We start from the raw sequence: 23,758 nt of genomic DNA, 5'->3' as shown, positions 1-23,758 counted from the left end.
GTCAGTAGAGAGGACTCAGGAGATGAGGAGGGAGACTCAGGAGGTGAGAGAGGTCTGATGCTTGCCTCTACCAGGGGGACCTTAAATACTACATCTAGGGGCCTGGCACATGGTCCGCAGTCACTTTGTCGTTGTTATTTTGACCAGTTTCTGTGGCAGATGCTTATTTCTTGTTTGTTACTTCCTTATGGGTGCACACAACTTTTTTTTTCAATTTCCGATAAATTCACTCCTATTTCAAAAATGGATTCAGAACTGAATGAAATATTTAATAAAACACTGCATTTTTCAATATGTCTGCAATTCTTTTTATTAGTATTAGATGATGTAAGCTGAGGAGATCAGCTTTTCCTCTTTTTTCACAGACCAGTAATAGCCTCCCAGAGGAAAGATACCCAACTCTAACCTTATCTTTTGGTCTAATTATATACACTTTATGTACATTATCTCTAATCACTCTAAAAACCCCAAGACATTAGGGATATAGAGTCTCTCTATTCAAATGGGTTTTATAGTCAAATAAGTCTAGGAAATGCTATATATTATATCTCCATTTGGGAAACTGGCACTAATATATTAGAGATAGTAAGAAGTCCAGGAGGAGAAAAAAACATTAAAAAAAATCAATATTCAACAATAAAGAAATTTCTTACACATCAAATAGAAAATGTGATCGAAAAAATAACCCATTCAAAATAGCAACAGAATTATAACAGTGAATAAACCTAATGGCATGCAAGATCTTTATGGTAAAAATTATTAAGTTGTATTGAAGGACACAAGAAGAAATAGATGGAGAAATATACTAAGTTTATGGATGGGATGTCTCAATATCTAGAAGATGTTGTGATGGTTAATTTCATGTATCACCTTGCCTGGGCTAAGGGGTCCCAGATATCTGGTAAAACATTATTTCTGGGTATGTCTGTGAGGGTGTTTCCAGAAGAGATTAGTGTTTGAATCCGTAGACTGAGTAAAGAAATGGCCCTCACCAATGTGTGTGGGCATCATCCAATCCACTGGGGGCCTGAGTAGAACAAACAGGCAGAGGAAGGGCAGATTTGCTCTCTTTGAGCTGGGACATCCATTTTCTCCAGCCCTCGGACATCAGTGCTCCTGGTTCTTGGGCCTTTGGACTCAGACTGGGACTTACACCATCATCTCCCTTGGTTCTCAGGCCTTTGGACTTAGACTGAATTACACCACTGGCTTTCCTGGTTCTCCAGCTTGCAGATGGCAAATCGTGGGACTTCTCAGCCTCCATAATCATGTGAGCCAATTTTTATAATAAATCCATATGTCTATATCTATGTCTATCCTATTGATTCTGTTTTTCTGGAGAACACATTAATACAGATGTCAGTCCTTCTCAAAGTAATTAATAAATGCATTGCAATTCTATTAAAAACTCTAAGAGATTTTTTTAAAAAATTTGTCTCTTTTCATTGTTCCCTTTTTTTAAAAAAAACTTGACAGCTTCCCCTAAAATATGTTTGACAAAACAAAAGACCAAGAATGTCAAAGACATTCTTTAAGAAGAATGAGGAGGGGAGTTCACCTATAAGATATTAGGACTAATTCTAAAGCTATGATCGTTAAAACAGTGTGATGTTTTATTACAGAGAGAGTCAGAGAGACTAATGGATGGGAATAGAGAGCCCAGAAATAAAATCACACAAATTTTGGAATTTGGTATATGGGCAGAAGCATTACAAATCAGGAGAAAAAACTGACTATTCAATATTGATACTGAAATAACAGATTGTCCATATGGATAAAAATAATTCTAGGGTTCTTCATACCACACATCAAAATAAGTTCCAGATGATTTTAAGATCCAAAAATGAAAAGCAAAACTTGACATTTTAAGAAGATATGGAAAATCATCTTTATGACCTCACATTAGTAAAGTATTTCTTAAATATAAAAGCAATAGACTGATTAAACAGAAAATACTTTACATGAAAGAGAAGAAAACATCTTTACAAAAAACGATGCTGAAAACAAAGCTTAAAACCAGCCCCGGGCTAAAGAGCAAATCAATTTTTTTTTTTAATTTATTTTTCCCCCCAAAGCCCCAGTAGATAGTTGTATGTCATAGCTGCACATCCTTCTAGTTGCTGTATGTGGGACGCGGCCTCAGCATGGCCAAAGAAGCGGTGCGTTGGTGCGCGCCCTGGATCCGAACCCGGGTCGCCAGCAGCGGAGCGCGCGCACTTAACCGCTAAGCCATGGGGCCGGCCCAGCAAATCAATTTTAAAAATGAAAAAAACTTAATAGAAAAGCGCATGAAGGATATGAATTGAGGAGTCACAGAAGATAAAACTGGACATATGATAAGAAGCTCAACCCCGCTGGTAATCAGAAAGGTGCGAATTAAAACCACAATGTCAGACATTTTATACCCACCTGATTACCAACTTGTTCAAGTCTGATGGTACCGAATATTGGTGAGGATGTTGAGCAATTGGAATTTTCATGCACTGTTGGGTGGGAGTGTAAATTGCTCCAATCAACTTGCGGAGCAATTCAGCAGCATCTGGTCAGGTTGAAGATGTGCATTCTCCCATTTATTCATTTATATCAATGTCAGTTAATGAAGAGAATAATCCTATTGTAGTCAATGAATTATAATCTGTTACTATTATTATTTTAATGCTCAAGTTGCCCAAGATTTTGCTAGTGGCCACATTTTGAAGCTGGCTTCTGTAGCTTTTAAAAATATCTCCATTATTTTTTTAGTACTGACTTATATTCTGGCCCGTGTTGTTCATGGCCCGTTTCATCCTTTCCCAGTCCAAGACCTGGAATCAGTCTTTTCTCCAAGGAGTCTGGTGCCTTTTATTTCAGAATGGTATTTAGAATTCAAGATCTGGGTGCTAGGTGTGCTCATTGTGAAGATTTTTTTCTGCACCTGTGGTCAGTTCTGCTATAATCCAACATATGTGTTCCTAAGACGCATGGCCCTCTAGGGGCTGGCCCGGTGGCACGGTGGTTAAGTTCGCGAGCTCTCCTTCGGCAGCCTGGGGTTTGCAGGTTCGGATCCCGGGCGTGGACCTACACACTGCTCATCAAGCCATGCTGTGGCAGGCGTCCCACATATAAAGTAGAGGAAGATGGAACAGATGTTAGCCCAGGGCCAATTTTCCTCACAAACAAAACAAAATAAAACAAAAACCATGGCACTCTACAAAACTGTGCAATAAAAACCACAGGGCTATGGGATTGGGGAACAGCGTTCAAAAACCTCATCAGTGACTTGTTAAAAAAAATAGAAACTTAATAAAAATTGTGCATGATTTTACACGTTACATGTTTAAAAATATATGAATCTTATAATAAATATGGCACTTTACCTTGAAAAAGGCCTGAAGTTTGCTTGTGGAAGTGAGCCTGAGAAGGGCTGCAGCTTGTGTTATTGTCAAGTGGTGGAGGAAGGTGAACTCGAAATGGGAGGGGGAGTTGTAACTGCAGGTGTGAGTGAGTGAAGCTCATAATAAGTGGAGTGCACAGGTAGCTGGTAGTTAGTGTTTGAAGTGTGTGTGTGTGTGTGTGTATGTGTGTGTGTTTTATCTGGGTGCAGCTTTCTGCGTTACTTGGTATTTCTCATGGACAAACCCTGCATCAGCAAACACAAAATTTGCACTATGCTCAAATTGTTCCCTAATATATCCATCTCCTTGGAACAAATTTTTTTCCAGATTTATTGAGGTATAATTGACAAAAATTGTATATATTTAAGGTGTACAATGTGATTTGATATACATATACATTGTGAAATGATTACCATAATCAAGTTAATTAACACATCTGTCACCTCACATAGTTAACGTTTTTTTGTGTGGTGAGAACGTTTGAGATCTACTCTCTTAAGCAAATTTCAAGTACTCTATACAATACAGTATTATTAACTATAGTCACCATGCTGTACATTAGATCCCAGAACGTATTAATCTTATAACTGAAACTTTGTACCCTTTGACCAATGTCTCCCCATTTTCCCCGCCCCCTAGACCCTGGCAACCAACATTCTACTCTATGGTTCTATTAGGTTTTTTTTAGATTCCACGTAGAAGTGAGAATATGCAGTATTTGTTTTTCTATATCTTTCTATGGCTTATTTCATTTAGCATAATATCCTGCTTGAAACAAATTTGCATTTTCAAAACAAGTGTTATATCAGAACTGACTACATTATGTATCAGAAATTATGCTAGATGTTGGGATCTTCTGTATGTTTTCCATTTAGCCTTCTATTACAGGGCTTTTCACGTTACATTATTATGGTTTGCTTCTGTGTTGCTGTTTTTTGATGGACTTTATGTGCTTCTTTAGGGACAGTTTCATCTCTCAATCATCTTACTCTCCCAAGTGCTACACAGTGTCTGGAATGTAGTAGACAATTATAAACTTTTGAGGAATTGATACAAAGAAGGATGAGGTACGGTCCCTCCTTTCAAGGTTGTATCTGTTTAGAGCTGTGCTCTCCAACATGGTAGCCACTCCCCACATACGGCTGTTTAAATTTAAATTAATCAAAATTAAATATGTAAAAAATTTGTTCTTCAGCCTCATGAGTACTCAACAGCCACATGTGGCAAGTGGCTACCATATTGGCCAGCTCAGAATAGAACATTTCCATCATTGCAGAAGGTTCCACTGGTCACTGCTGGTCTAGATCCTAGTTGATGGAGAGTTATAGCCCCCTCATTATCCAGATCATTCTTAGAAGACCTGGTGACATCCCCTCACCGCCCCACAGAGAAGAAAAAAAGATCCCACATTTAGAAAAATATTATTGAAAACATTTGAGACTGAAAGTCTTCTTCCGAAAAATCAGATTTTAAGACAAGGTATATCCATGTAATAAAGTCTGCAGTATTCAACAAAGGAGTAAATAAGATATAAAGAAAGTAAATTTTTCCCCAAGAGACAATAATCAAGACTATATACTAAGTCTCAAGTCTCTGAAATAGTCATTTTTTGCAAAGTAGACTGAGGAGGGATGACAAAAGGAGGAGGAGAAAGACAGAATCTTGCCTCATAGAAGCCAAGAGACAAGACTGTGTCAACAAAGAGAGATTTGCCAATTACATAGTGCTGAGAAGAGTGTCTATTGGGCTCAGCCACATGGAGGCCATTAAGGACTTGAGTTGGAGCAGTTCCTGTGAAGCAGTTGTCCAGGGAGAAGTGGAGAAGTTTTGGAGGCTTTTGGTGAAGATTTTTATTTATTATAGCAAGTGAAAAAAACAATAACACCTGGGATATATGCTACAATCCCCAATTTTGTTTTCAAATAGTGCATATGTGTGTACACAAAATTCTGGAAGAAAATTACAATGTGAACAGTAGTTATTTCAGGAAGGTGTGATTATGCGTAATATTTATTTTCTTTGTATTTCTGTGTGGTTTTCAAATTTTCTACAATGAACATGTATAGCTTTCATGATCAGAAAAAGCAAAAATTATCTTAAAGATGTATATTGTTCATTATCGAAGTATCAGTAATTTTGTTTAAACAATGAAATTATGGATAATTTGTTGTTTCTTCATATTTTTCTATATTTTAAAAGATTTGCTAATACATTTTATTATATATAATCTTATGCATACTTTGCTGACGGCACTTTCCCACATTCATTCTCCCTACTCAATCCCTATTTTATTTTATAATTTTCCCCAGCTTTATTGAGGTATAATTGACAAATAAATGGCAAGATCTTTAAAGTGTACAACTTGATGATTTGACATACATACACATTGTGAAAGGTCAATTCCTATTTTCTAAGATCACCATTCTCATGCCTATCATCTAGAGGGAGCTTGTTTTGGGACAATGCTTTCTTCAAGTGTCACTGTCAACGGGAAGAGAGACAGAGGCAGTAGCAGGAGGCCGACAGAGCCCAATAGAGGAGCTTTCTTGTTGGCAGGTGGGAGAGATGCCATCCTAAAGGTCTTGGTGTTGATGAGAAGGGTCCAGAAAGCTGCAGGACTTCATCGCTGTGTCTGCGGTGCCTATAATAGGTAGGCACTTAGTAGGTGCTCAATAAATACCTGTGGAATGGGGGACTGGGAGGAAGAAGATGCATGAGAAAGGACATTGAAGATGCTGGAGGGGGTGGTTTTGAGAGCACACATGGAGGGGCTGGCCTTTGATGGGAAGAGTAGGGGTGGGGCATCTCCTTGGTTGTAACCCCCGGCCGAAAAGGAGAGAGAGGGTAGGTGCGGATTCAGGCAGGTTTACAGATTTCGTGGTAGAAAGTGCCTTGTCACAGTGAAGGGGTTGAGCTAATGTCTGTGCTGGTCTTCCTCTATTTTGTATGTGGGTCACCGCCGGAGCATGGCTGCCAATGAGCGGTGTAGTCTGCACCTGGGAACCGAACCCTGGGCCTCCGAAGTGGAATGTGCCAAACTTAACCACTAGATCATGGGACCGGCCCTAGAAAATATTTTTTAAAAAATCTCAGTGTTAATTGCAAATACTGTACAGTAACTATCAATAAATATAAGGCATACAACAAGAGCTATTTGGGATCCTCAATGCTTGTTAAGAGCATAAGGGATCCCAAGACTAAAAAGTTTGAGAACCACTGCTCTACTCTTTCTGTTCTCTGCAGTAAATATGTTCATGTGCTTTTCTAAATCCACCATCAAAATCTGAACTTGAGACAGTCCTTGGAGCTCTCTCACCTGAGTAGTGAAGGAAAGAAAGCAAGGTTTTCTAGAGTGAAAGTAAGTTCAGTGGTCTAGTAGGTTTGTCCCTTCGAGAGGCACAGAACATATGACCAATTAAAACCTCTGAGAAGATCCAGAGTCAAAAAGCTTGTTTGACTTTATTTAAATTTATTGCTTTTCAAACATATTTCAATCTTTTTTGTGTCATACATTTTAACCTTCTACCAAACTAGTAGTTCTACCAAACAAATTTTGGGAAGCCCAAGATTGATTATAGTCCTTTGCGTCCAATGACCTACATGAGTCCTGAGCTAACACTGCAGAAGTCAGGCATCAGATGAAGGAGTCTTTTTGGGGACAGAGGAGCTTCCAAGGGCCTCTGAAACCTCACCTTGTCATTGCCTGTCACCTGCTCTATGATTAAGACTGGACTTACAAACATGACTCATGCAAGAAGAATTAATTACGAAGCAGAAATTCGAGGATGAGACGGTCCTGAAGATGGACCTGGAGACTGTGGGCTTCCCCAGTGAGGGTGGTTTTATAACTCGCTGAATGAGTTCGCCCTTTGCAGTCAGGGCCACTATCCCAGGTAGAAGAAACAGACATATCCACTAGTTTAGATACATGTGGCCTCTTTGATCTGTGACATCCAGACCAATAGTGGCAATAGCGATGTTGGAAGTTACCCTCTTTATTTAAGGTTCTGTGTTCTCTTTCTCCTCCTGAAAGGACCCCCAGGAATTTTCCCTGGAGAAGTGTCAAGGGAAATACATGATTCCCCTGGGAAAATATTAGTGAGCAAGGAAAACATCAATGGGCAGATGGGTCTCCCCAGCTCATCTATTCCAAGACCGGCTATATTTGCAAATAGGGAGAGGTCTTTTGCTAAATATTCCCATTGGGTGAAATGGAGGTAAATTTAGCCAAACTGAAAATAGGTGACTTAATGAGACTACAGGTGTCTGGTAGGGAAATAAACAGGAAGAGGCAGAGGTTTTCCTCTAGAAACTGAAATAAACAATAACAAGGAAGTGGTCATGTGTCGTCCCTCTCCTTGCCCAGAGTTGGTATATAAGGGCCTCCCCGGTAGAAGGTGGCATCAGACCTCCCTCACCTCCTGAATCTCTTTCCTCACTTCACCTGAGTCCTCTCTACTGACACCATGGGGTGCTGTGGCTGTGGAAGTTGTGGTGGCTGCGGTGGTGGCTGCGGCAGCTGCACCACCTGTAGAAGCTACCGGGTCGGCTACTGCACCAGCTGCTGCCCCTGCTGCTATGGCTGCTGTGGGGGCTGCTGCAGTGTCCCCGTGGTCTGCTGCTGCCGCCGCTCCTGTGGCTGTGGCTCGTGTGGCTGTGGGCAGGGCTGCTGCCAGCAGAAGGGCTGCTGCCAACAGAAGAGCTGCTGCCAGAAGCAATGCTGCTGCTAGGTGGGCGGCCAGCTTCACCCCTGCCCGGGAGCTGCAGGAGGCCACACTCTCTCCTGCTGGTAAGACTGTGCTTTACCCCATTCCATCCACTCCTTTTTCTGGCCTCACTGTCACCAGCTTTCCCCCTCCTGCTTCTGTGCCTCATGCTTTGTCCTTCTGAGATCTTCCTTTGCCCAAACTCGGCACGAATTTGCCCAAACCATGCAACATGAAACAACTATGCCACCCAAGAACCAATGATAAGGTAGCTGGGCAAAGTCAAAGTCTTCTAGGAACCTAATAGTTTCTTTGTTGGTAATGTTCAATCTTTTATAAATCCTCTGGCCTGGATTTGGCCATTTTAGAGTTTGCTGCCTGTGTGCAGTGTTTCCTGTTGCTCCGTCTATATTTGCTACGTTAAATTTCCTAATAAAATGACTTGCACAATCAAATCTTTTCATTAGTCACATTTTTATCAATTCCTTTATTGGCTACTCTGGCCACTGTACTGTGAATCCAGTTCTGGCTCTCACACTTTGCATCCTCCTGAAGCCGATCTGGGGACTGGACCTGCATCCATAGCATTTATTAGAGGGGTGCACAGCCCCCTTTGCTGCTGCCCTGAATTGACACTGTACCTGAGGGGTCTCTGTACTCAGATTGCCCAAGGATTTTCCAGGGTGGGGTGGAGGTGATGGGGATTGGTGGTGGTGGTGGGTCTTTGTTTCTTGAAACTTATCTAAGAAATGCAAAATGGGCCCCAAAGGAAGGAAGAATGCATGTAGACTGGAAAGCATTGGCCAAGGTGGTGAGCTTGAGCGCTAGGGAGGGTTCTGTAAGGCTCTTGCTCTTGCTAGCATCCTTGGCCTTGCCTCCCACGGCTGTGTATTTTCTCTCTGCTTCTGTTGATTCTGTGCAGTAAACTCACCGGGCAGGCCCTTGGGGAGGGGAGGCCTACTGTTCTCCAGCTGCTGACTGGGTGGTTGATTCAGCCCAGTAGGCGGAAATGGGAGCTCCATTTTGATGTCAGGTCCAAGCCCTAGTTTCCAGCCCAAATCCAGAGCAGTGCAGCAGAGGGATCCTCTCTTCCCATTTGCACCCTGCTCCCATGGCCATTCAGAAAAGAAAGCGTGGGTGGTGAGTTCCCCTGGACCACCCTCTACACACATGGCTACTCTGTTCCTCACTACAATCCTTCTAGGTGGGTTGTATTAGACTCGTTTCACAGATGAAGAGACTGAGGCTGCAGCAGTGAAGAAACTCACCCAAAGAAACGCAGCTAATAAATCCTGATTTAATCTCAAGTTTCTCAGACACCAAGCCCCAAAAACCTTTTTCTATACCATATTGATTCTCTGAGTTTAGACCTGTTTCCCTCTTCATTTCTTCTCTTCTCTTTTCACCTTCCCAAGGTCCTGCATCCATGTGCTGTTATCTGCCTGTTCTTCACGCTGCCAGGCGGTCCTTGAATTCCACTTCCTGGGTGAGAGCCACATTCCAGTTAGCTCCTTTCCAGCCCTCCTCAGAGATATTTCTGGGTTGCACAAGGGCATACTCTTTGCTTACTCAGGTGTTGGCTACTTTATCAACTCATTACTGATGAAATGTAATTGTCTACTGATGCTTAACGTTGGAAGGAAGATGAGTCTCTTAACAGTCTCCAGCAGTGGTTTTGAAGTCATTGTATTCATTCTGAGTTCCATGATAAATGGTGTAGGAGGTATACCTATACCATCTAGACCCAGGAAATATGAGCCCCAGGTTGGCAGAACTTCAGCTATTTTTTAAGTCTTATTACTTATGACTCTTGCAACCACCTAAGGCCATTTAGAGGTGGCACGGTTTCCGCTTAAGTCCCATCTTCCCCGCTAAACCTCCCCCACTTCTACCCCAGGGAAGTTATCTCTCTCTGAGCTCCCATAGTGCTTCTTTGTTTCTTTAGTATCAGATAATATATGCTGTGTTTTACTATTGTTACTTATGAATAGGAGATGATAGAGACTCTACTCTTCATAAAATTATATATATAATTTTTTATAATTATATACACATATATAAATTTTTCTGTTCTGTTTCACTGATGTATCTGTCTATTCAGGATCCAGAATGAATCTGAACTCACTGTGCCACGCACTGTGCCGACACCAGGGATGGAAGAAGAGAAGCAATGGCTCCTGGCCCTGTGGTGCTCACAGTCTGATGGGGGAGACACACAAGTAAAGGATAAATACTATTTCATGTGATAAGTGCTATAGCTGAATACAGCCCAAGGTATATGGAACTACATGAAAGGTACCTGTATTTGGGTAGAGTGAGAGAGGGTCATAGAAAGCTCATGGAGGAAGTGACGCTTAGACCAAGTCATGAAGGATGAAGGCAACCACTGGGATGACGGTGTGTCAGGAGACATGGTGGGGGAGGAGGGTCTATTTCAGGCAGAGGCAACTATGTGTGCAAAGACCAGATGTGAGAGGCAGCGTGACCAGTGGGGGAACGGCCTGAGCTCAGTGTGGCTGCAGAGTTAAGTGTGAGTGAAACGTGATGAGAGATGAGGCTGGAGAGGTGAAGAAAGTCCAGGTCAGGAAACACCTCAAGTGTTTGGACATTATATTCCACACTCTGAAAGCTTCTTTGAAGGATTTTAGTGGGAGAGTTACATACTTTGTAGAAAATATCAGTCTGGCAGCACAGGGAGAATGGACTGGTGGGAGGTGAGTCCAGAGGCAGAAAAACAGATGAGAAGCTGCTGTACTGATGGTGGGGGCTTGAACTACAGTGCAATGGAGAGATTTGAGAAATGTTTAAACGTAGAGTGGGAACCAAGCTAGAGGACCCCAAGAGAATTCAAGAATGATGTTTCCAGCTTGGACAAGTGGGTGATGATAGACAGTGGGTGATGTAACTTGGATGGGTTGGGGAGCAGGGTGAATGGATCATCTGGTCACCCAATGAGATGGTGATGATGATGGGAACAGCTGACACTGAGAGCAAGCATCATCCCATTTAGTCCTCACAACAATCTAAGAGGCAGATATCATCCCCACTGCTTACTTTAGGAAATCCAGATTGTGAAGGGAAGTCTCTCAACCATTGCATGGTGGGGCCAGGAAGCAAATCCACCCTGCTTGACTCCAAAGCTCACTTTCTTAACTCCCAGGCCGTGCAGTCTATAGAGGAGGAGTCGGGGTGGAAGTGAGCCTTGCTCATCTTCGTGGGCTTTCAGAATCTGGCATGGTATTCATGGTGGAGGCCTCCTTCTTGGAGTGAATATAATTGAAAATATGCTCCATGGGAAGTGGGACCTTAAATTCTTTGGATTCCGACTAACCACGTGTATCCTCCCTCCTGTCACAGTCTTTACTAGGCAGGAGGTGGAGCCATGCTTATACTTGCAGAATCATCGTGACATTTAAATACCCAGTCAGTACCAAACTGTGTCAAACTTCTGGAAAGTAAGAAGGAGGGCTGGGACCTGGGGAGTCTGAATCAGGGAAGTGCAGGGTCTGGTCCTGTCTTTATGTAAAATTTTGATATTTTATTCATCATGGATTTTTTGCATTAATTTTGATTTTTAAAAATATTATTTATCTTGATTACTTGAGTTTTTGGTGCCACCTTAAATTTGCTTCATTCACCTCACCCTAGTCCTAGCCTTGGGAAGAAGTATTATATGGATCCAAATATTCCCCACTCATCCCACCACTGTTATTTCTATGCAGATTTAAATAGATTTTCTACATGGAATAATATTCATTTGTTGGAAAGAATGACTACTTCAGATTGTTTATTCTCAGACTGTGACTAGGCATCAGTGATCCTAAGGACTGGTAAATGAATAGGAAAGTCATCCTACGCTGGTTATGGGAACAAAACGGATTCCACTTCAGAGGGAAGTCAACTGCGCATGCTGAGGTGCGTGTGGCTTATTCGAGGTGGGAGAGAGAACAAGAGGGTCAAACTCGCATTGCATTGTAGCTCATATTAGTGTATCAGGTTGAAAGCAATTAGTCAAAATTCCTTTCTGACTAAACATTCTGCATGATCCAGACCAGTATTTGGCAAATTTTTCTGTAAAGGAATAGATAGTAAATATTTTCTGCTTTGCCAGCCATGTGATCTCTGTTGCAACTACCCAACTCAGCCATTGTAACTTGAAATAACCCTAGACAACGCTTAAGTGTATGAGTGGCTTTGTTCCAATAAAACTTTATTTAGAAAAGCAGGTGGCAGGCCAAAAGGGGGACTTTGTCGATTCCTGATCTAGACATTGAATTTTGAAGGTACAAAGTGTGGTGTTGCATAGTGGTTAAGAGGGCTGGCTCCAAGACTAGGCTGCTGGGCTGGTTTCCTGCCTCTCCAATTTCTTTGTGACCTTAGACAGTTAATGTTCTAGTATCTTGCTTTTTCTTCATCTGTAAATTGGGAGGATTAAAGGTATATTCTTTGGAAGGTTATTACAAGAATTAAGTCAAATGATACATGTAATTAGAATTATACCTAGAATGTTATCAGAGCTCAAAAATATTGGTACAGAGAACAAGAAGAGGGTTAAGCATTGTGGAGGAAGAACTTGAGATATGAATTTGACTTTCTCTACAATTGGGAAAAACATATCTTTGTGCTTGAATGATGTGTTGAGCCTGATTTTGGCAGGACCATGTAGGGAACCTGAGCTCCTTCAGAGAGTGGGCTCTCTCCTCATTCCTCAGGTCTCGCCTCCCTCCAAAGACTGGGTCCTGTGACTGCTCTCTCCTGGGCTGGGACCCATGGCCCCCTCACATATCTCTAACAAAACCCTTTGACATTGGACTAAGAGCATCTGCTCAGTTTCCCCTCAGCCGACGAGACAATGGAAGCACAGGGCAGGAACCCTGTCTCAGTCGCCCGTGTAGATGACCCCTCTGGTCCCCACCCAAGCTCAATGCCCAGCACAATGATTGGCAAAGGAGAGCACAACACAGTTTGGTTGTTCTGTCAGCTGGGAATAACAAGGAGCACATCAGCTTGTGTTTCTGTTGTCAACTGTAGTCGCTTTGAAGGAGTAGCATTATTGTAGTCATTAGTGTAATATATTGTGATGAACAGGAATTTTAATAAGAATGTTTGCATTTGAGAATCTTGCATTTTTAGTGGGGATGAAATTCTCTACCTATAGCCATCTAACTGGTCTCTCTCTAGATTTTCTTTTTTAATTTATCCTATAAGCTGCTGCCAGCTACATCTTCTGGAAATATATTTTTACCATGCTGTATAATTCACTTACAAAGGAAACATCAAAGTCTCCACACCCTAAAGTTCATAACTAGTCTCAATTTTTATTTCTAGCTTGAATACCTACCATCTCCCTTGAATAAACTTTCCACTACATGCAAATTTTCTTTCTTTTCTGTCTCCTGAATAAACCTTGTATTTTCCCATGCAGTGTGTAGCCTACCTCGAACTACTAATAATGGCCAACATTTATTAGACACATATTATGTCCCAGGCTCTATTCTAAGTGTTTTATATGTGTTATCACATTTATGTTTCGTGATAACATTTGATATACACCTGGAGGTGGAAGGAGGAAGCAGTTCATGCAGGATGATCCCAGAGTGCATCCTCCATCTTTCCCTTCCTTTCTTCACTATGGCACTGAAAGTAGTTTGGAACTCTTGGAACTCTTGTAAGTCTCAATATTCATTTAGAACTTAATTAGCCAGTACTTTGAGTCAACTCTTCTCTTATTGGACTATTATTTACATCTTTTTTTCTTCCTTAATTTAACCATTTTTTTTTTCTCATCACTCTTATTAGTTTGGAGTTACTTAGAACTACATTTCTTTGTGTCACCCACGTTGCCTTGCACGTAACATGGGTTCAACAAATATTTGTTGATTTGGTTTGCTTTTCTCAAGTGTTTGTCTTTTGCAATAGAACTATAGGCAGGAAGTTAATTGATAGATGCGCTAAATAGTATCCTCATTTAGGTCAGCAACACCCGGTTGTTTTTAACTGAGACGCTTATGCCTCTGAGCCATGCTTTATGTAGGAATTTAAGCTACTAACTAATTGTCGCACATTTGAATGCCCTATGGTTTCCAGTGACCTGCATTGTACAAGTTGGTTGATTGCAGGTTGGGATTATTGTCTATCTCCATGGAGTGGAGCCCAGCTGATGGCCCCCCATGTAGGTAAATCTGAATGTAGACACACTTTGAATGAGTTTTGATCATTGCTCCATGTTATTTTTTCTAATTTTAGTTAAAAAGTTCAAGGAAAGCAAAGAACCCATTAGATGGTATCTATGTAGGAGTCTAGTTTAGTCTTTGGGTAATTATAGATTCCTATACTTTTTTACAATGGAAAGCGTTGTTGCTAGGATTAAATATGGTGGTCTGTGATCTACAGGTGATCTTAGTGTGCTCTGAGTTCCACTTTCTTTAGACTGCGTCTGTCTTTTGTCAGTTTAACGAGGCCTTTCCCTCACCTTTTGGCTCTGTGAAGTATCCCTAATAGACATCTTTTTGCCACATCCATCAACTTCTGTTCTTTCCTCTATGGCAGAGTGGCACAGAAACTCTGTCCTTTCCTATAAGAATGAAAGAGAAAAAGATTACTTTTTTTTTTAATGTAAGTATTCTCTTACCGTTTCACTCACAAAATATAGGGAAAAATGCACAGTTACAATATTCGAGATAAAAACAAATAATTCAATTTCCTTTATAGAAAGCAAGAAACTTTTATTTGTTCTTCCGTATCTGTTCAATCAAGAACAGAGCCTCTGAATGAGGCCTTATTAATGCCTTATTCATTTTCTGAATACCTTGTTTGAAAGATGGCTTGGAGCATGAGGGAACCTAATGAAGCATTTCCCTACACTTTTGCAACTTGACTTTCCACAAATACACTTTGAGCACATGTACTGAATGCAGAAATTTGTATTTCAACATAATCATATAGAGGATTTGTACAAAAACTGTTGTAGAGCAGTAACAGGTATGTAAGGAGAAGGTATAAAGTTGACTAACTTATTAAGCTAGAAAAGTAATTGGAAAGCTATTTGGGTAACCACAAATTTTTTTTTTTTTTGTGAGGGAGACCAGCCCTGAGCTAACATCCGTGCTAATCCTCCTCTTTTTGCTGAGGAAGACCGGCTCTGAGCTAACATCCATTGCCAATCCTCCTCCTTTTTTTTTCTTCCCCAAAGCCCCAGTAGATAGTTGTTATGTCATAGCTGCACATCCTTCTAGTTGCTGTATGTGGGACGCGGCCTCAGCATGGCCAGAGAAGCTGTACATTGGTGCACGCCCGGGATCTGAACCCGGGCTGCCAGTAGCGGAGCGCGCGCACTTAACTGCCAAGCCACCGGGCCGGCCCTAACCACAAATTTTTATCAGTTTTACTTCCATATTTACACGGAGGCAGTGACTGTCCCAGCTTGAACTTAAACTCTGCTGGTCTGAGGATTCTGACTTGTCTGCTGAGGTTTAGCGAAATGGTGAACTAGGCCTGTCAGTGGTCCCTTGAGATGAAGATTGAGGGACATCCTAACAAACCTAAGTAAAGTCACCATAAGGGAAAGGAGTCAGGCGGTGAAGTTTGGCTTATGACAACGCCTCAGTTACTGGAGATCTTTTGAGTAGTCCGTGTCATGGACCTATAATAATTGTACCCCGCTATGGACTTGTGCCTGAGGCATGCAGAGAAAAGGCAATGAGGAAAATTCCTTGTGAGACATGGAGAGTCCAGGGAAGCATTTTGGGACCATGTAACAGAATGTGGTAAATGTGAGGAAAGGACATTCTCTTCATTGCAGCAGAGTGACATCAGGGCAGGGTGACATTGGTGCAGACGAGGCCAGGAGTGTTGGCACTGGCAGCAAACACAACACAATATGGTGGCTGGTGACAGTGGTGGGCTCCATCACAGGACAGCTTTGGCTTGGGACCTTCAACCAGTACCTGCGGGAGTGTACCGTCATGTGCCTGCATGGTTTTTTCTGCTGCTGAGGACTCAGAGATGCATCACCGCTGGCCCTGGGAGACAGGCCAGGGTAGAAAATGAAGCAAATGAAAGGGCCACTCCACAGGGAAGTCAAGTGTGCTGTGTTCCTGAGCAGACTGACACCTCTTGGGGACCCCCCCAGAATAATGGTTGTTGGGGCAGGAGGACTTTGAAGCGGGTGCGAGGACCGACATAGCACATAATGGAGGGTTAATTTAATTAACCAACCAATTGATCAATACATTCAACAAGTATTTACTGACCACTTACTACGTGACTAAGCAGCAGATCTTGCTACTCTTAACGCGACCCTGTTTTCTCTCCTGCGATGATGTTCCCCTGGGAATGTTCTATGTTCAGCTTATCACTCTTTTCGTCCCTCACTTCTCCAGCCTTTGGCCCCTTGAGACCCATATTCTATCTGGCTGAGACTGTTGCAAAAGCCTTTTAACTGGTCCTCAATTTCAGGCTCACCTTCCCAAGTCGTGGTTCTCTTGTCAGTCACCTTCTTGAAACATGAATCCCAGTTCCCACTGACTTCCAGACCCCCAATGCTTCCTCAATGTGGTACCCAAGGATTTCTACCTTTTGACTCTATATTCCTAGGCTCAGCTCTCACTTTCTTAGTCTTCCGTGCCTCCCCCAAGTCCCATCCTGTAAGTCTCACCCACAGGCCAATAGGAGGTGCTTCCTGACGACCATCATATTTTCCTGTCTCCAGTCTTTGCTGAAACTCTTACATGGAAAGCCCTTTCCTGCGATAGATAGTCCCTGTCCTAGTCTTCCCAATTCCTCTTCTATCACACACACTCAGAGTCAACTTTTTTCCCCATACCTCTAAGAAAGTCAATTTTAGGGTTGCTCTAGTTCTTATCCCATTGTATTAGAATTTCTTTATCTGCATTTCTTACCACACCAAAAGCCTGTGGATTCATCTCGTTATGTTCTCACAGTGCCCTGCAGAGTCACTTCCTCATAAGAGAAGGATAATTAAACAATTGTTTATTAAACTGAATACCTTACCCCCCCCCCAGTTTATATGATGGAAAAGTATTAATGTGCATTAAAAGCAGAAGTTCATGCCTCCTTTTATTAAAAGGAGACAAATCCTGAAGATTAGAGGGTTGGGAAGAAATGTATACTAGCTGAGGGCAAGGAGGACATGCTTGTTCATTGTGTGTTTTCCCATATAGTTATTTAAGCAATTTTACTATTCTGTCTTTACTCTAGTACAGGAAAGAAAAACTATCAAACATTCACAGGACATTATTATATTCCAAAATTTTAGGGGCTGGCCAGGTGACATAGTGGTTAAGTTTATACACTCTGCTTGGCAGCCTGGGGTTTGCGGGTTAGGATCCCTGGCGCGGACCCACACACCACTCATCAAGCCATACTGTGGCGGCATCCCACATACAAAACAGACAAGGATTAGTAACAGTTGTTAGCTCAGGGCCAATCTTTCACACCAGAAAAAAAGAAAAATTTTACCAACAAAGTGTCAACCAGAAACGAATTGGCTATGTTATGCAGGGGTTATCCTAGAAACGTAGTGACTGATGCCAGGTAAGTGTAGGCAGGGTTTAGAGGCTGTGCAACTGAACCACAGCGTGCTAAACCATTTTATTATCTTTCTGGTTTGATAAATAGTACATAGTTGCGTTCTAAAAGAAATCATCTTTAAGACTTCTTTAACTATAACTAAAAATTAACCTGAAGAGAGCCCAGTATTGAAGACTCAGATCATAACATTATTCGAGGGAAATTACAGCTTCCTTCGTCTCAGGGGGCTGAGAGGACGCCTGGGCTTTCCTCTGTGGTGTGCTGCTTGGCCTAGTTTGGGTGACCCATCAGAACACCTTCGTATTCTGAGAACACGCAACAGAACAGACCTGCAGACTCCACTGATTACCTTCACTATAACAGGAAAGAGTGGTCAGTGTAGGGATGGCCAATGGGAAGCAACCATTTCAAATAAGCATTCCATGGGGGACTGATCGCCCGAGCACCATGCAACTGTCAGAAATGTGCCTTTCAATTTGTCGTTCTTTTTTAATAGGTTGATGATAGCAGAAGCCTCCTTGGGTTTGGCAAGTGACTTGGGAATGTTCTGCTCAGGATGTGCTTCTATCATCTGGCCTGATGCTAAGGATGCTGTGTAATAACCCCTGATAATGCAGGATGCGTCTCCTCTGGTTCAGAGTCCTGACCTCTGTGACGGGATGAAGTAATACCCAAGGCACTCTGCCTCAGGAGGAGGAAATGATACGACCTGGGATCACCCTTTCCCTTTTGAGTTTCAAAATGTTCTCCTCTGTCTAAAGGGATGTTTCCCTGCAACTTAGGAAACGGTTATAAATGGTGTAAGAATTGAAAAATCTTTGTCCTGGGCTGATACGACTGAGAAATATAAAAGTTGTCGAGGGAAATTCTGATCCTGCTCAGACTTTCACAGTTACCAAAAAAAAGGGAGTTAATCGTTGTTTCCTGTTCTATTTTAAAGATGGCTTTAAAAAGACATGTAAAATCTAAATTTAGCAAGTTGTTCAAGTCAGAAGAAGCCACTAAGGAAGTGCACAAGAGGCCGTGTGAGATTCTGCTGTGGATACTTGCATCAACAACAGGGAAGTGGCCTTGAGTCTGGGGTCAATACTCTCCCTGAGAGAGTATCGGGCCCCCTGGCGGAGGCAAGCATCAGACCCCCCTCACCTCCTGAGTCTCCCTCCTCATCTCCTGAGTCCTCTCTGCTGACACCGGGGGGTGCTGTGGCTGCGGCAGCTGTGGGGGCTGCGGCAGTGGCTGCAGTGGCTGTGGCGCTGGTTGTGGCGGTGGCGGTGGTGGCTGCACCACCTGCAGATGCTACTGGGTTGTCTGCTGCCCCTGCTGCTATGGCTGCTGTGGGGGCTGCTGCAGTGTCCCCGTGGTCTGCTGCTGCTACTGCTCCTGAAGCTGCAGGTCCTGTGGCTGTGGCTCGTGTGGCTGCGGCTCGTGTGGCTGCGGGCAGGGCTGCTGCCAGCAGAAGGGCTGCTGCTCACAGAAGGGCTGCTGCCAGAAGCAACGCTGCTGCTAGGCGGCCAGCGGAGCATCTGTCCCTGGGCAGGAGATGCTGAGGACTTTCCTCCATTCCGTCCACCTGGTCTACCTGTGATCTGGTGTTCTGGGACTTATCCTTTTGGGCTATGACTTTGCTCTTGGATTTGGGTTCCTGTCCTTTCTGCTTTGGCTGTTTTCAGTTTTCCTATCTGAAAAGTTTCTAATCGAATAGGAAACAGCCAAAACAAAGACGCGAGGACAGCCTACCTCCTAAAAAAGAGCTGACATCACTGAGCTCCATCAAAGAGGATCACGATTCCCAATATTCTTTAGACGTGTCTGATTATTTCCTTCCCATTTACGTGCTTCTATCTCGGCTCCTTTTCTACCTTGTACTCCTATTTGTCAACAACTGCTTTCTAAATTTCTTAATAAAATAAATTAAATCTATCACTAAAAGTTTCTTTTTGCCTTTGTTTTGGTTTGACCATGTCTCACCTCCTGAAGATCTTAATCTCTTTTTAAAGGCCCTTGGTGATGCATAGAGATAGCAGAGCAAGACAAGGACCACGAGAACAGCTTTCCCGCCAATGCTGTCCACGCATTCCAGTTACCAACGCAAACAGAACACTTGAGAGTGTGGCTTTATCTACAATTTGGATTTTATATTGAGGTGACAGCTTTGTTTGCAGATAGACAAGTTTCCCTAATTCATTAAAAAAAACCCTGTTTTATTCACAAAGAACCAATTTCAACAAATTTTCAGAAACATACCTACAATCAAAATGCAGATGACTGAATTGCTTTAGATTTCCACCTACTAGCGCCATTTACTCTTTGCTTGGAGGGCAGACCTCCACCCATGCAGTGCAGGCCTTTTAATTTTTTTTCTCTATAAATTCAGCCAGCACTGCACATTTAGAACTTTAGTGTTATTAGGTTAGCTTTTCTATCTCCCTAATTACAAAAAATAATGCCATCAGGTTGTGAAAAATGAGTTAGCATTGGTGGATGTGGGATTTATCTTGGTTGTCTTGCACCAGCCTCGGGCCTCACTGGTTCTTTTCAAGTGAATTGCTTTTTGCTTTTCTGTCTAAATTAATTTAACCTCAATTGGGGTATTGTTAAGGCTTGGGGTTTCTTCCAAATTCATTTCAGATCTTACTTAATAACTTAAACCATGATTTATGTTTCTGTTGATTTCTTTCCATTTTTCAGACTCATAAGCCTAGAGGGGCCTTGAGTAGTCAGCTAATCTGTGTCCTTTGGCCAGACTGTGGTAGTCCATTCCTGATAAGAAAACCATTATATGGGTAGGATCTATTTCTTTTATACCTAGAGAAAACTAGACCATAGTTAATCCTCAATAACCATCATTCACTTTGAAGACACAAATTAAAATATAAATGATATTTTATGATTCATATCATGAATAGTATTTAGAAGGATTTAAATATTTTAGAAGAGTCTGCTTTCTGTTGACAAATGTTTGTTGAGAAACTCCTAGATATAAATGCAGGTCTGAAGTGCCGAGGCCAGTTCAAAGATGGAGCAGATCCTGCCTTGGGGTGTCTTTGGGTGGGATGGGTTGTGCATAAAGAATTGTATCTGAGGACAAGTGTGACACTTGCTGTGGGTATTTCCATCAGAGGTGGGAAGATATTTCTTGGAAACATCCAGAATGGCTTCATAGCACTGAATCTTGTGGCGTCTTGTTCCCTACAGACTTCTCAGTGTATCATCTCTCCGTCACATTTGTTCTATTTTGGACCAGAGCCAGAGAGTGGCAGAGGCTCTTGTCACCGCAAGGTGAAGGTCAGCCATCATTGTCTTTGCAATAATTTTCCTCATCCCTTTGCCACAGGCACGAGCTTCTCAGATGGACCAAGTACTGCAAGAAAATGATGGATCACAATTTAAAGAGAATATTTCTGTAGTTCAATTGAGCTCAGCAAATATTTTCATTTTTCAATCTGATAGTATTCTCTTAGTTTTCAAATCCTTATAGGCCTTACCTATAAATTTCCCATAGTAAGGGACACAGACCATGTTTATGCTAATTATTCAGATAGCCTAAACAAGGACCCAAATTCTTAATCAGATGACAGAGCGGAACCTACAACCATTCACCAACTAAGGTGAGAAGCAGATGTGTGCAGGCAGAGTGCTCTTCTTATGCTGGCCAACCTCCATCACAAAGCCCCATGTGTAGAACCTGTCTGATTTCCTTGTGAATTTCACAGTAGCTTCAAGTGGTGGGAATTAGTGTGGGCCATGCTCAAGAGGAGGAAGAAAGAGCTGAGTGTGTCAAGGAGAGCCAGGAACCACACTGCAGCCACGTGCCACATTGTGGATACAACAGCAGCACGTTTCTTTCATTTAAACATCAAGGATGATTCATTACACAGATTCACCTAAGCCACAGCTTCTCTTTAGGCCCACAGCTCAGCTCCCACGCAAACACATTTGTATCATTGACATTCATCGCATGTGACCAAAAGAGTTTATTCGTTTGCCGGGGGCACCATAACAAAATACCAAAGACTGGGGGGCTTAAACAGCAGGAATTTATTTTCTCACAATTCTGGAGGCTGGGAGTCCAAGATCAAGTCCAAGTTCCTTGGCTGGAGGTCCAAAATAATGGTGTCAGCAGGTTTGGTTTCTTCTGCAGCCTCTGTCCTTGGCTTGCGGATGGCCACTTTCTTACTGTGTCCTCACATGGTCTTCCCTCTGTGCGTGTCTGTGTCCTAATTTCCTTTTCTTATAAGGACACCAGTCATATTTGTTTAGGACCCACCTTAATTACCTTCTTTTAACTTAATTACCTCTTTAAGGATCCTACCTCCCAATATAGTCACACTCTGAGGTACTGGGGGTTAGGACTTCAACATGTGGATTTTAGGGGGACGCAATTCAGTCCATAACAAAAGACTAACAAAACACAGAGATGTCACATGCTTTGTCTTTCATTCACGTGATTTTGCTAGTGATCTATGTTCTGTATAACGTGCCCTTACTTTTTTTTTTTCAGTAGCTCTTCTGGATTTACACTTGTCTTCTTTTACATGTCAAATTGTTACCCATTTAACTGGAGGAATTGTGACTTTGTGTCTCCCTCTGGAACCTGCGAAATAAACGTTCAGTAACTGTCACTGGTTCACCCTGCTGCCTGGGTCCTTTTCTCACAAATCAATGTGAACATTGAGTAATGACGCCTCAGCAAATTCAGACAGCCCCATGTCTTCTACTCACACTGACTGAAAACAAACTCATATTTCCAGTGAGCAGGACAGGGAGAGCAGGAGCCTAAGAAGTGTTACATCTTCATTGCTGGGAGGGGCTGCATGTCCCAGAACTGTGCCAGTCAATCTTACTTTGTGGGGAAACTGCCTCAAGGAGTTGTCAGTGAGGAAAAGCTGGGTGAGAGACGGACCTGGGCGTCTCTCCTGACCCCTCCCTCCACGCTGAGAACAGCCATGGGACCGGAGGTGGTTCTAAGGGTGGGGTCTGGGAGGGAGAGGATGAGTCAGAGGGTGGGGGCCCCAGGGATAAATCCTAGAGGCTGAGGGTAACTAAGGGGTGCTGAGTAGCCAGAAGGCACTAGAGGCTCAGGGCTCTTGGAGGTGGAAAAAGAAATAGAAACAGAGTCAGGTGGGTGCCCAAACCTACCTTGTCCACTTAGAATGTGGGGAGGCTCATTTCACACCCTCTTCCTCAAACACTAGCTTCTGAATTCCAAGAGGGAAGGAAGACCCCTATTGGAAGTCTTATCTGACATGGTTACTCAACTCACATTTCCTTTGGCTATTTCACTCCATTTGGTTAGTTCAACCTGTTTAAGCATCTATCTTATGTCGGGTTCTGCTTAGAGTGACAAGGAAACACACCATGAGGGCCTTACCGGGTTGGTGCAAGAATGTCCTTCTCCTGGGAGACACACCCAAGGTGCTCTGCTTCCCAACGCCCAACCCAGCTGGGAGCCCCTGCTTCCTTCCCCTCTTACTTTGCTGCTAAACCAACCACCATGGATCAAGCATCTGGAATCTACACAGAAGAGGGCCAGGGAGCACTATGGGAAATTAACAGGAGGGGTGTTTGGGGACACATTTTATCGTGATTGTGGAATCCTTCAGAGAATGCTGAAGGGATGGGATGAAAGTTGCCCGTTATGATTATTTTGAATCTAATGCTCATCTTCTTATGTTACAACTGAAAGCTGATTTTGTAGGTTGGAGTGGCTGATACTCAGACTTCCATGCTGCCTGCTATGGCTAGAGCTGAACTGTGTTGCCTGGCTCCACGAGAGCTGATTTGGAGGATATAGATGCTTAGTGAGGGGTGATGGCTGAATGGAAGGCACACATGGACTGTAGAGCTAATGGGCAAAGAAATGGGATGAGACCTACGTGTTTTTGTTGCACTTTGAAGTAATTCTCAGCAATGAGGCCATGACAATCAAGATCAACATGCAAAGAAAATGACTCTAGGAGTAGACAAAAAGCAACCATCATAAACAATGAGCCTCAAAAGTGACCATGCTCCTAAGTGATCCCATGACCATGCAGGGTCTGAACAAATATTCACACATTCAGACTTCTGTTGCTAAGATTGTATTAAGGGAGAGATTTGGGGAAAGTTTAGTTCATGACATTGAGT

The sequence above is a fragment of the Ceratotherium simum genome, chromosome 37 (assembly GCF_057802395.1).
Source record: "Ceratotherium simum simum isolate JZ-2026a chromosome 37, ASM5780239v1, whole genome shotgun sequence".
Taxonomy (NCBI): Eukaryota; Metazoa; Chordata; class Mammalia; order Perissodactyla; family Rhinocerotidae; genus Ceratotherium; species Ceratotherium simum.
Note: the sequence above shows the minus strand (reverse complement) of the source record.